The following is an 11,318-nucleotide window of genomic DNA, read 5'->3' on the forward strand; positions in this document are numbered from 1 at the left end:
TGGGAAGTATCATACAGGTATGATTTGGACTGTTCACACAGCTTTCGCGCATCTATGGTCGCTGTTAGCATTCCGCCTCACCTAGTATCACGCTTGCAGCTTTTGGCTGGTTCTTGGTCTGCCTGGGTACAGAGCATGTTTTCCTACAGCCTCGATGCCGCCACAGCTCACGAGAGGAGTAGAAGTTCGTGGCCCGGCTGAGGCTTCTGGGTTGGTGAAAAGTATCACTGAAGCGCAGAGAGTAATGGGTGGCACTATGAGTATTCTGGAAAGTGCCTCAATGAAGTATTGTTCTACTGACCACAGGAGAAAAACTGTCCTGGCACTGATACTAGCAGGCAAAAACAGAAATTGTCAACTTGTGGAGGCTGGCACAGATGTTGGTACAGGTAATCCACGGAGTCAGCACATGGAGCCCTGTGTGCTCAACAAGGATGCTAAATGAAGGAGTGAGGCGAGGCCTGGTAATGAGGAAAACACATACAAGGCTGGGGAGGTTCCCGAGCCCTGAGTGGCTTTGCAGAATGGAAGGGGACCCGGGTGGGGGAAGTTTGGGGTCAAACCCTGCGCTCCCAATTTTCTCAAGTACTGAAACTGTTGGAGAATATTTGGGAAAAGTACCGTTAAAGGACAATGGCCGTGGGCTGCAAGGGCCAGAGTTGGGCTAACCGAAGTGTCAGTTTTGACAATCCTGAGGTTCTGAAAGAGATGGATTCTGGGGATAAGTTCTTTTCCCTTTCAGTCCCATCTAACTCGTCCCTTCTAACTCATCTGGGGATGAGACCCCCGATGGCTCAAAGTGTTGGTCCGGTGGAGAGTCATCTTGGAGTGAGGGGAGTAATTCAAGTAGTCTACACCTTGAAGATGAGACCACTAGGGACAGTGACATGAAACCATGCATGGTGCAGGAAAGAGGGAGCTGCTGGGAGCAGAGTCTAAAGAAGCTGCAGGGGACTCGCATGGATTATTCATTTTCTTCCGGTCTCGAGGGAGATGGCAGAGTTGCAACAACGCATATTACTCCAGGCTCACTGGAAAGCACTGAGGAAATGTCACTCTCCATCATCTATTGGAGCAGCATGGCTCACTGAGATGAGACAAGGATGTAGAGCCAAAGAACCCAAGGGGCATGTCATAAGCTACAGATCTCAATACGCCGAGTCACCAAGTCATGTTCTGAATTCGCTGTGAGGATTTGTATTTCAATGTTGGAAGATGAGCCTGAAGATCAAAGATCTTTTAAGGATTTGCTAGGGACTCAGAAGGATGATACGCAATGGAAGTTGGTTGATTTGGAAAATCGCCTTAGGAGAAATATTCTTAGAGTTCTTCATTGTGGAATTGTTTTTGGAAGCATTTATTGAGCTTGCACAATGTACTTGGGACTTGGAAGTTCAGAGAGCTTATCAATTTCCCATCAAGCAACACCAGCACTCAGGACAGACATCATCTGAGTCTAGGGCAATCTTAATCTGTCTCAATAATGTTTTTGCTTGACAGGCTGTTTATGATCTTGCACGACCAAACAGGAAAAGGGCTGGGAAGGGGAATCAGTTCTTTGTCAGACCTGATTTCTGTCACGCTATAGTCAAGAAACGGTGGCAATTGCAGCAATTAATGCCATTGTTTCAAGGTAAAGGGGCACAGTTTTTTCTCCTTAACCCAGCTAAATTGAAGGATATTTGTAAGGGTCAAACCCAGATTTTCTCCTCTGAGGTGCAAGCTAAGGAGTATTTGCTATCAATCTAGGCTAATGAATGGGTCCAGAATCGGTCATTGTTCAATATCTTTGTCTGAGTAGGGTGATGCTGTAGATGCATTTGAAGCAGAACAGGGGATGTCTTGCAGGGGGGTGATCAGGGGTGAGGAAGCTTTCCATCAAATTGGGTCCCTGGGTCCTCATGCCTCAGTAGGTGGCATGGAGGGGGGCAGGCTCATGCAGGGAGGGTGGGGTGGCTGGGTACAGGGGCATCTGCAATGTGGATGTGGGTAGAGGGGACACTGGGGCAGGGGTTGGGGGTTGCACTGGTGGGCAGGTGTGGGAGAAAAAAGCAGGGAGGAAAAGAAAGCCATGTTAGGTCAAGGTTGGTGCAAGATGTTTTTTGTGCAGATTTTTATATTTATCATCTAAAAGTTGTCGGACGTGAAGATATGTTCCTTGATTAGTTGGGGGATGGACTGATGTTTGTGAGGCTGCATATTTGCATTTTCAATGTGTCCGGCTTAAATGATAGGGCAAAAAGACAGAGAGGTGTGATGAGATTGAGAGCATACAGCCCGACGTAGTGTGTTTACGAGAGACTCATATTCCGTGGGATAAACGTGGGGTGATGGCGCAACTGGGCAATACAGTATTAGCTTGTACGCAACAGGGCACCACACCCAAGGGATGGCCATTTTGCCAAAGTCATTTATATGCATAGTTGGTAGGACACTGGTTGATAAATATGGTTGCTGGGTGATTGTGGAGTGTGCCGCCAGCTCTACTAAATTCGTCATATTCTCTGTTTACGGAACAAACATGGATGATGTGCAGATTTTAGATTATCTCAATATAAAACTTGTATCCTGGCCTCTGCCTTTGGTGCTTTGTGGTGGCCTCAACATACACTTAGATGGCCCAGAGATACAATTGGGCAATAGCCGGTACAAGGGTAGGAAACCTAAGGTATTTACGGCACTGCGGTAGCTCCTATCTGACCATGGTTTAATTGATGTTTGGTACACAGCGAGATACCCTGACCCTGGTTTTACATATTTTTCCTACCCACATAATAATTGGGTCAGATTAGATACCTTTTTCATATCTAGGACAATTGAAGTGGAGGCTAAAATCCAGATCTATCCCAGACTCACGTCTGATCAGAGTCCTTTGTTGATTGATATTCCAATGCAGGGTTTCTTGCGGCCTAAAGAACTTTTTCCCTTGATAGGAAACTATTAGCAGATGACTTGTTTGTCAGTCATATCAAGAAGTGGATCATCCAATTTTCAGAAAGTAGCAGGAATACTGCTGCCTATCCTGTAGTATGGGATGCCTTAAAGGCTTCACTCAGGGAGGAAATTCTGAGTTTTGGCATTCATAAACAGAGACCGCACAATCTTCTGATTCATGGCCTATATGATGATCTTCGTAGGGCTGAATGCAATCGTGCCCAATATTTACATGACAATGGACCAACTACTGAGACACAAACTGAGATGGCCCGTTGTAGGGCTAGAATCAATTCACAGTGGTCTAAAAAGATTGCCCGTAAATATCAACTATATAGAAGGAAATGCTATGCATTTGGTGAGGCTACAGAAAGGTGCTTGGTGAATCATGTTAGGTGTAAGGAGGTTGAACGAGGGATAGCCTTTTTGGAACATGATACAGGGAGTTTGGCCGAGACACCTGCCAAGATTCTTAAAGTACTTTGGATTTTTGATCAGGATCTATATTCAGAAGATAGCAGAGCCGGGAGCCTCGTGCCTGATGTACTGTTGGAAGACTATTTAGTAAGACTCCAAGTCATGAGGATTCTGAGCAATTAGATATTCCTATTACATTGGAGTTGCTGACCTTATTTGATCTGGCCAATGTGCCAATGTGCCAATGTGCCTAAGGCTCCGCTGGGGCTGATATTACTTGAGGCCGAAAAGGCATTTCACCATGTCTCCTGGGAGTTTTTTTGGGTGGTGCTCTGACGTTTGAGCTTTGGGCTGGGTTCTATCAATTCGTTAAGAGCCATGTAAAGGTCACCTACAGCCTCAATCTGTCTGATGGGCTTAGAATCTGAGCCAGTAGTTATGACCAAAGGAACGAGACAGGGATTTCCATGTTCTCCCTTATTGTTTGCTATGCATATTAATCCTTTTTTTATAATGCTGGAGCGCAGTACGATTATTTAGTCAGTTCAACTTAGGCAGGAAGATTATCGAGTGTTTGCCTACACAGATGATGTAGTTACTGTTACTCCAGAACCAGCTGTAGCAATACCTGTAATAGAGTGACTGGCTTCTCTATTTGGGCAACTCTCGGGGTATAAATTAATCATAGCAAAAACACAAATTATTTGCACAAACCAAGCTCGTTTTAACAATCCAAGATTACTGAGGAAGCAATGCATTTAGGTATTCAAATTAGAGCATGTTTGGAATGTGAATTGGGACCCCATATTGGTTGAAATTAAAAAAGAGCTGGATAGGATTGAATCTCTACATCTCTAGTTGGTAGGGAGGTTTAATGTTTTAAAAATAAATGTACTACCTGAGGTGTATTATTACTTAAGGTCAGTATTATTGGAGCTTTGTAGAGCTTGGCTTTAGAATTTCCAGTTGATATGTGGTAGGTTACTCTGGGCCCACAAATTATGCATGCTTGTTGCAGAATATGCAGATTTTATTAATTCGGGAAGGGATCAGCGATGTGACAGAGGTTCCTTGTATTTATCAAATGTTGCTTGGCTCAAAGGCAGAGAGGTGTTTGTTTAGGATGGTTGAACCAAGCTACTACAAGAAGACCTGTTTCAAGGTTGTCTGGGCAGCTCTTAAAGTCTGGAAACAGGCCTGAAGAAGATTTAAGATTGAGAGAATAAGCTATTATACACCTACTTCTGCCTCCTTTTTATTGCCTTCTATCTTCTGAGATACTATGATGGCTAGATGGAGACATAAGGGAATTTCAAGGTTAGATGATTTCTATGATAAAGATTATATTTATGCATGCTCTGTACTAGCTGAGAAATATCTTCTCCCTAAAACTGACTTTTTCAGGTTTTTGCAGATTCTGTATTATCTGCAGAAAATATTACATCAGGTATTTGTAGCTAAAAAGGCCCTGATTGAAGTAATTAGCCATAAAGATAAGATTGGCAGCCTTTATACACTTTTTGTTAAAAGTCAGGAGGATGACCTGGAGGCCCAAAATCTTAAATGGACCACTATTTTGTGTGAAGGTGGTGGAATTCTGCAGGAACAATCGAAATGGTGGAGAAGATGTTGATTTCTTCCAATCCTAAGGCACAGCACTTTAAAACTATGTTTGATCTATATTACACTCCAGCTAAAATGCTCACTGGGGTCGAGCAAACGATGGCAAATGCTTTCGCTGTCGGGCAGATTGTGCTGATACCCTCCATATGTTTTTACATGCTCTAAACTAAATCAACTTATCCGGGTGATGGAGGGCTTTCCAACTAATATGAACGGCATAGAAATCACGATCACGCCCATGGCAATGCTTTTGGGTCTGTCAAGGGGGTTTATGACTTGTCAGGCTTTGCAGCAGGCCAGTTGTTTTTTTAATTTATGGCAACTGCGGGGGCCCAATTCTGCATATCCTTTTCTTGGCTACAAAAAGAATCATTGTCCTTTGAGATGTGAAGAGCAAGATTTTATGCCATTTCTAATCTTGAGTACAGTTTATATTCTCTTAAAGGACCCCCGAGACAGAAATTAGGATTAAGGATTTGAGGGGCAATGCTAGATCATATGAATGTTGAATGAAATCAGATTTTAATGCCGTGCAAGTATTTATTCTTTTGGGGTGATGATAATCTTATCTGTGTAATGTTGTCTGAGAATCTGTATGAATTCCCTTAGACGTGAAATTTTCTGATGATGTTTTTGTGCTCCAACTGGAATGTTTTTTATTCAATTGTGTTACTCAATGGCAATTTAAAAAGAAGAATCAGATACAAGATGAACAAAACACAAATGGATCTGTTTGAATGACAACTTTTCATATATTGAACCAATTATGGATTAGGATATTTACATGAATACTATGGAGGCTGCTCTATAGGTGCAAAGTGAAGGTGCACACGCAGTGCATCAAGTGAAAAGGTGACTAAGTATGACCACACAAATTTGGATTCACAAAGTAAATCAACAAACTAATGCGATAAGTCTGTCTGGAATAATATGATTTGCAAGTCTCTTTTGAAAGGGGCAAAAGGTTATCTCTTCTTAACTGCCATCAAGTCTGTGGATTCAGCACAGGTAATTTTAAATCAATTGTCAACGTTTCAACCCTCTAAATTCGGGGTTAGGATGGAACATCAATGTGGGTCTTGTTTAGGATTGGTTGCAGCGCAACCTAGAGTTGCATACTGCTTTTAATTGTGTGCTACAATGGAAGACCATGGTTTCAAGTGAACTGGCCATAAAGAGCCAAATTTAGAAAAAAGTGGATGGGATTAATTCCCATTGTAACACAAATGAATCGAAAGTTATAGGGATCACTCTCCACAGAGGAATATCCTTTCAGATGAGGATTCCAGCCATCTCACAGTGACCATGGAAGCAAGTTTCCCGAGCACTCCTTAATTGTATGTGTGTTTTCAAAAAACACGATTAAAGGCACACAACTCTACATCACTCCACTTTATGCCACTTCATTCTACACCACTCCACTCTATGCCACTCTACTGCACGCTATTCAACTCTATGCCACTCCACTACATGATACTGTAAACTATGACACTGCACTGTAGGCTATTGCACTATGCTTCACTCCACTGTATGGCACTCCAATGTATGCCATTCCACTCTATGCAACTGCACTCTACACTATTCCACCATATGACACCCAACCATATGCCTCTCCACTCTAAGCTATTCCACAACACAGCACCCCAATCTACACTGCTCCACTACACTTCACTCCACTATACAGAACTCCTCTCTAAGCCACTACATTCTACAAGATTCCACTGTAGGCCACTCGACTCTACAACAGTCCACTCAATGGGATTCAACTCTACACCACTCCACTGTACACTACTCCACGGTGCGCCCCTCCACTGTATGCTATTCCACTCTCCAACACTGCACTGTATGCTTCTCCACTCTACACCACTCCAGTCACCAATGTTCCACTACGCCACTTCACTGTACCTCACTTCACTCTGTGTCACTACACTTTACACCACTCCACTCTATACTATTCCACTCTATGCCACTCCACCCTACCCCAAACCAGTGTACACTATTCCGCTGAACGCCACTCCCATTGTTTTCCAATCCACTCTATGCCATTCCACTCTACTCCATTCCACCACACTATACCTCACTCCACTCAATGCCACACGACTCTATGCCACTCCACTCTATGCCACTCCACTGTATGCTATTCCATTGTACCCCACTCCACTCTATTACACCATACTCTACACCACTGTACTCTACACCACTGTTCTGTATTCTACTCCACCATACCCTGTTTCACTGTATTCCACTCCACACCACTTCTGTGTACCCCACTCCACTGTTCACCACTACACTCTGTGACAGAACTCGCTACGCTGTTCCACTCTGTGCCTCTGTCCCTACTCTTGTTTGCATTGGTGATGGAGCCATTGGCTGCAGGATGCGAAAGGTGCTCTGCCTCTGAGGAATACCGGAGAGAGCCACCACCTACGTGGTCTCATTCTATGCAAATGACAAGTTGGTTTACCTTAGACAACCAGCATACTCAGCCCCAATATTACTGCATGCATTATCTGCATTTGGGGAAGTGTCTGGGCTGCACATCAATCAGAAAAAATGCAAGCTTTATATATTGGGAGACTCTGAAGTTTGATAATGGACTTTCTAGCAAGGATTGGGTTTACGTGGGTAACCACAGACTTCAGGTACCTGGGTATCCAAATCACACTGAATGAGGCTGACAGTCACAGCCAAATTATGGGAATAGTGATAGAGGGACTTCAATCCTTGATTAAGTTCTGGAATACATTTGACCTGTCAGTAATAAGCAAAGTGGCTCCAGTTAAATGATTCTGCCACTGAGCCTATATGTGCTGCATGGGGCTAGACATGTGATCCCACAAGGGGTACTCAAGCTCCTGGATAAACAACTGGTGGATTGGGTATGAGCAGATAGTAGGAGCCTGGTAAAACTTGCCACCTCAAAATGTGAATGGACAAAGGGAGGATTAGAGGTTCCAAATGTTTAACTATATATATATATATATATTCACTTAAAAAACCATAGGTTTCACACATGTTATAGTTAGGTGGACATTTCACTCGTAAAAAAACAATGAAATTCCCCCGTTATAGTTAGTTCAGATAACTATAACTCGCATGCCCGCAATCCACTGCTCATGACGTCACATATTACATCACTCATGACATGGTCAGTGGCATCACTCATGACATCACTGATGACATCATCCTTTTGATAGAGTGGCGGTCGCGCGAGTTATAGTTATCTGAACTAACTATAACGGGGGGATTTCATTGGTTTTTTACGAGTGAAATGTCCACCTAACTATAACATGTGTGAAACCTATGGTTTTTTAAGTGAATTTGCAAGGTTTTTTAAATGCTAATTCCTAACTATAACGTGTGTGAAACCTATGTTTTTTTCAGTGAATTTGTACGGTTTTTTAAATGCTAAGTTATGTATTTATTATTATATTTTTTATATATTTATTTTACAATAAACTACGTATTAAAAAATATATTTTTTTTAATGGTTTTTCTGGCTTCGGGGTCATTCAGGGACCCCCTGACAAAGGCTAGGGGGTCAGGAACTCTCTACCCTGCCCCCTTTTCACGTTCGCCACCTTCCTTTTTCACTCTCGCACTCAAAACAAACAAAATGGCGGCCGACACTTCCTGATTTCGACGAATTCGAACGTTGACTGACATGTAACCACCAATCAGAATTACGCTCGCGCACGTTAGGGTGCGCGCACGGTTCACGCACGGTGTGCGCACGGTGCGCGGCTATAGATATTTATGTACTTTAACTGCAATTTTCTCAGGAACTACTGAACAGATTGACTCCATATATGCAAAAGGCACATCCCTGACCTGAAGGCTACCTCTTTGCCAAATTTCAAGTAATTCTGTTCAGCCATTCGGGCTGTACCTTCGACTAAAGGTCCTATGGGAAAATGCATGGGGAAAACGCGTTTTGGGACCCCCCTTTTTTCTCGGCCTAGGGAGCGCTTTCAATACCCCTTCTGTGATCTAGTTTTACTTTTCTGCATATCAGGTCCTCTACTTTTCAGCCCACTTGGGCGGCACCTCATCTACTCTACCAACTTGTCGTCGAATTAGGATAATTTTACACTCACTCTGTTCCTTAAATGCTTACACGGGTTCGTTGCATTTACTTTCCACCTTGGTCGTGCCTGTCTCTGTCGCGAGTGTTCACTTGAACCACCCACTTACTGGCAGACACCCGGGTGAGACAATATCATCATGAGAGCGTCTTCCTTTACGACAGTAAATTGTTTACTTTGTTTTGGGTAGTCTGCTTCATCTTTATCGTCCGCTCACCTTGTTTACTTCACACAATCTGACTCTGCATTTCCCCTTCGGCACTTTTACTACTTCTTCTATGTCTACACCTGTTTACAGGACACGAGAAACTTTTTTGTTAGTTGAGCATGTTATTTTGCTACTTTAGATATATGTATGCTATCAATATATGTATCTTGTGCTCATTGCATTTTTCTTTATGTATTTAATTCTAGCACCATTGTTATGATTTTGTTCGTTTTTTGCCATGTCATGCCGTATGCTTAGTCATGGTTTTCTATGTCTATGATGACAGAATGGTGGTTGCTCTGACAACTGTACAATAACGTACTTAAGTGTTACAAGAGTGTGTTATAGACAAGTGAACAAGGCGGCTCGCCGTCGAAACGCGTCTTGCCTTTTGTTGGATTAAACTACATCTTTTTGCCATTATTTCACGGAGTCTGTGCCTGACTGTTGTTCTACTGCCAGGATTGGGATTCAATATATATATATATATATTACCTACTGACAGTCGCCAGAAGGTAGTTATAGTTAGGAACTATTTTCCATAGGAAATCTGCAACATTCTATTTGGAATAACGTTGGCACCGATTGACGAATCTTCGCGAAATTTTCCAAACTTTTGGCCAGCTCCAGTCCGCTTCTATCCTAAAAATTTCACGGTGATTCGTCAAGCGGGGGTAGAGAAAAAAGGGGGTCCCAAAACGCATTTTACCCATGCATTTTCCCTCAGGACCTGTTGACGCAGCTACAGCCCGAAATGCTGAACGGAATTACACCAAATTTGGCAAAGAGGTAGTCCTCAGTTCAGACTCGTGCCTTTTCCTTAAATGGTGTAAATCCGTTCAGTAGTTCCTGAGAAAATTAGAGTTAAAAAGATAGATATATCTGGGCGGAGCCTAACCACACATCTCATCGTGAGATCTGATTGGCTGTCAGTACTTCATCCAAGAAGTGTTGCCAGCCATCTTGGGACCAATATACATGATAGCACGTCAATAAAAAGCATTGCAGTTAATAGAAGGTTTTAAGACTTTAGTTACATTATAAATCATTTGTTGATGGTACCATACTCATTTTAGGAATTGTGGTGTGTTCTAAGGTGATTTTACCATGTGAAAAAGCCTTCTGCTGTGATATCATGAATCATGTTTGAGAGAAAACAATTTTCTGATGCTTTTCCCACAGAGGTTTGGAAGGTGATCTATAAGCTAAACTGAGAGCATATTTTCTGTAAATTCATTATCTTTCTCAGTCATGTGAGAATGAAGTCTGACATTCTCAGTAAAACGTGTACATCCAACAAGGGCACAGACTGTCAGTTGGTTCCTTTGTGTTCTACTGCAGCTTCCCAGAGTGTTCTAAAGAACAACTAGAGCGCTAACAGTCCTACTTATGACAAACGTATTGCACACCTGAAGCCATCTTGATTGGAATAAAGTGGTAACTCTTAAAACATTTAATTTAAAAAGGAACAAAAGGAGGGGGTTCATTTTGCCATAGAAAGTATGATTAGTGCTGCAGAAAGAAAAATTAGGGCACATTTTGAGTGACTTCTCAAATCCTCTTCTATTTCATTTAAAATTTCTGACATGCAGACTGAAACATGCACTTTCAATACCAGCAGCAGACTTCCCTGGTGAGCAGTAGCTTTACTACAGTGATCTAATAAGCAACTAGAGTGCTAACATTCTGAATTTATGGCTAATGTGTGACAAATCTGAATGCCTTCTTGATGGAATCAAAGTAAAAAACTGAAAGCATTTCCTACTGAGGAGTCTGTAGTAAATGAGGAAATTAGGAAACTTCATAACAAATAAATCTCCCAAGATGGCCACCAGAGACAAAAGAGCCCAAATGCAGCACACATATCACCCAGATGAAGCCCAATGACAGAAGTGTGCAAAACCCTTATTTTTTGTGTATTTGCAGTTTTATGTAGTGCAGACTTGTCAGGTATTGGAGTGCTTCACATGAGCATTGGTTGCAGCACACAAGGTCAAATTCATTTTGGTTGTAGACATGGGGAGATTAAATGATTTGACCAGAATCACAGA

Source organism: Triturus cristatus, chromosome 3_2, assembly GCF_964204655.1.
Source record: "Triturus cristatus chromosome 3_2, aTriCri1.1, whole genome shotgun sequence".
In the NCBI taxonomy this organism is placed as follows: domain Eukaryota; kingdom Metazoa; phylum Chordata; class Amphibia; order Caudata; family Salamandridae; genus Triturus; species Triturus cristatus.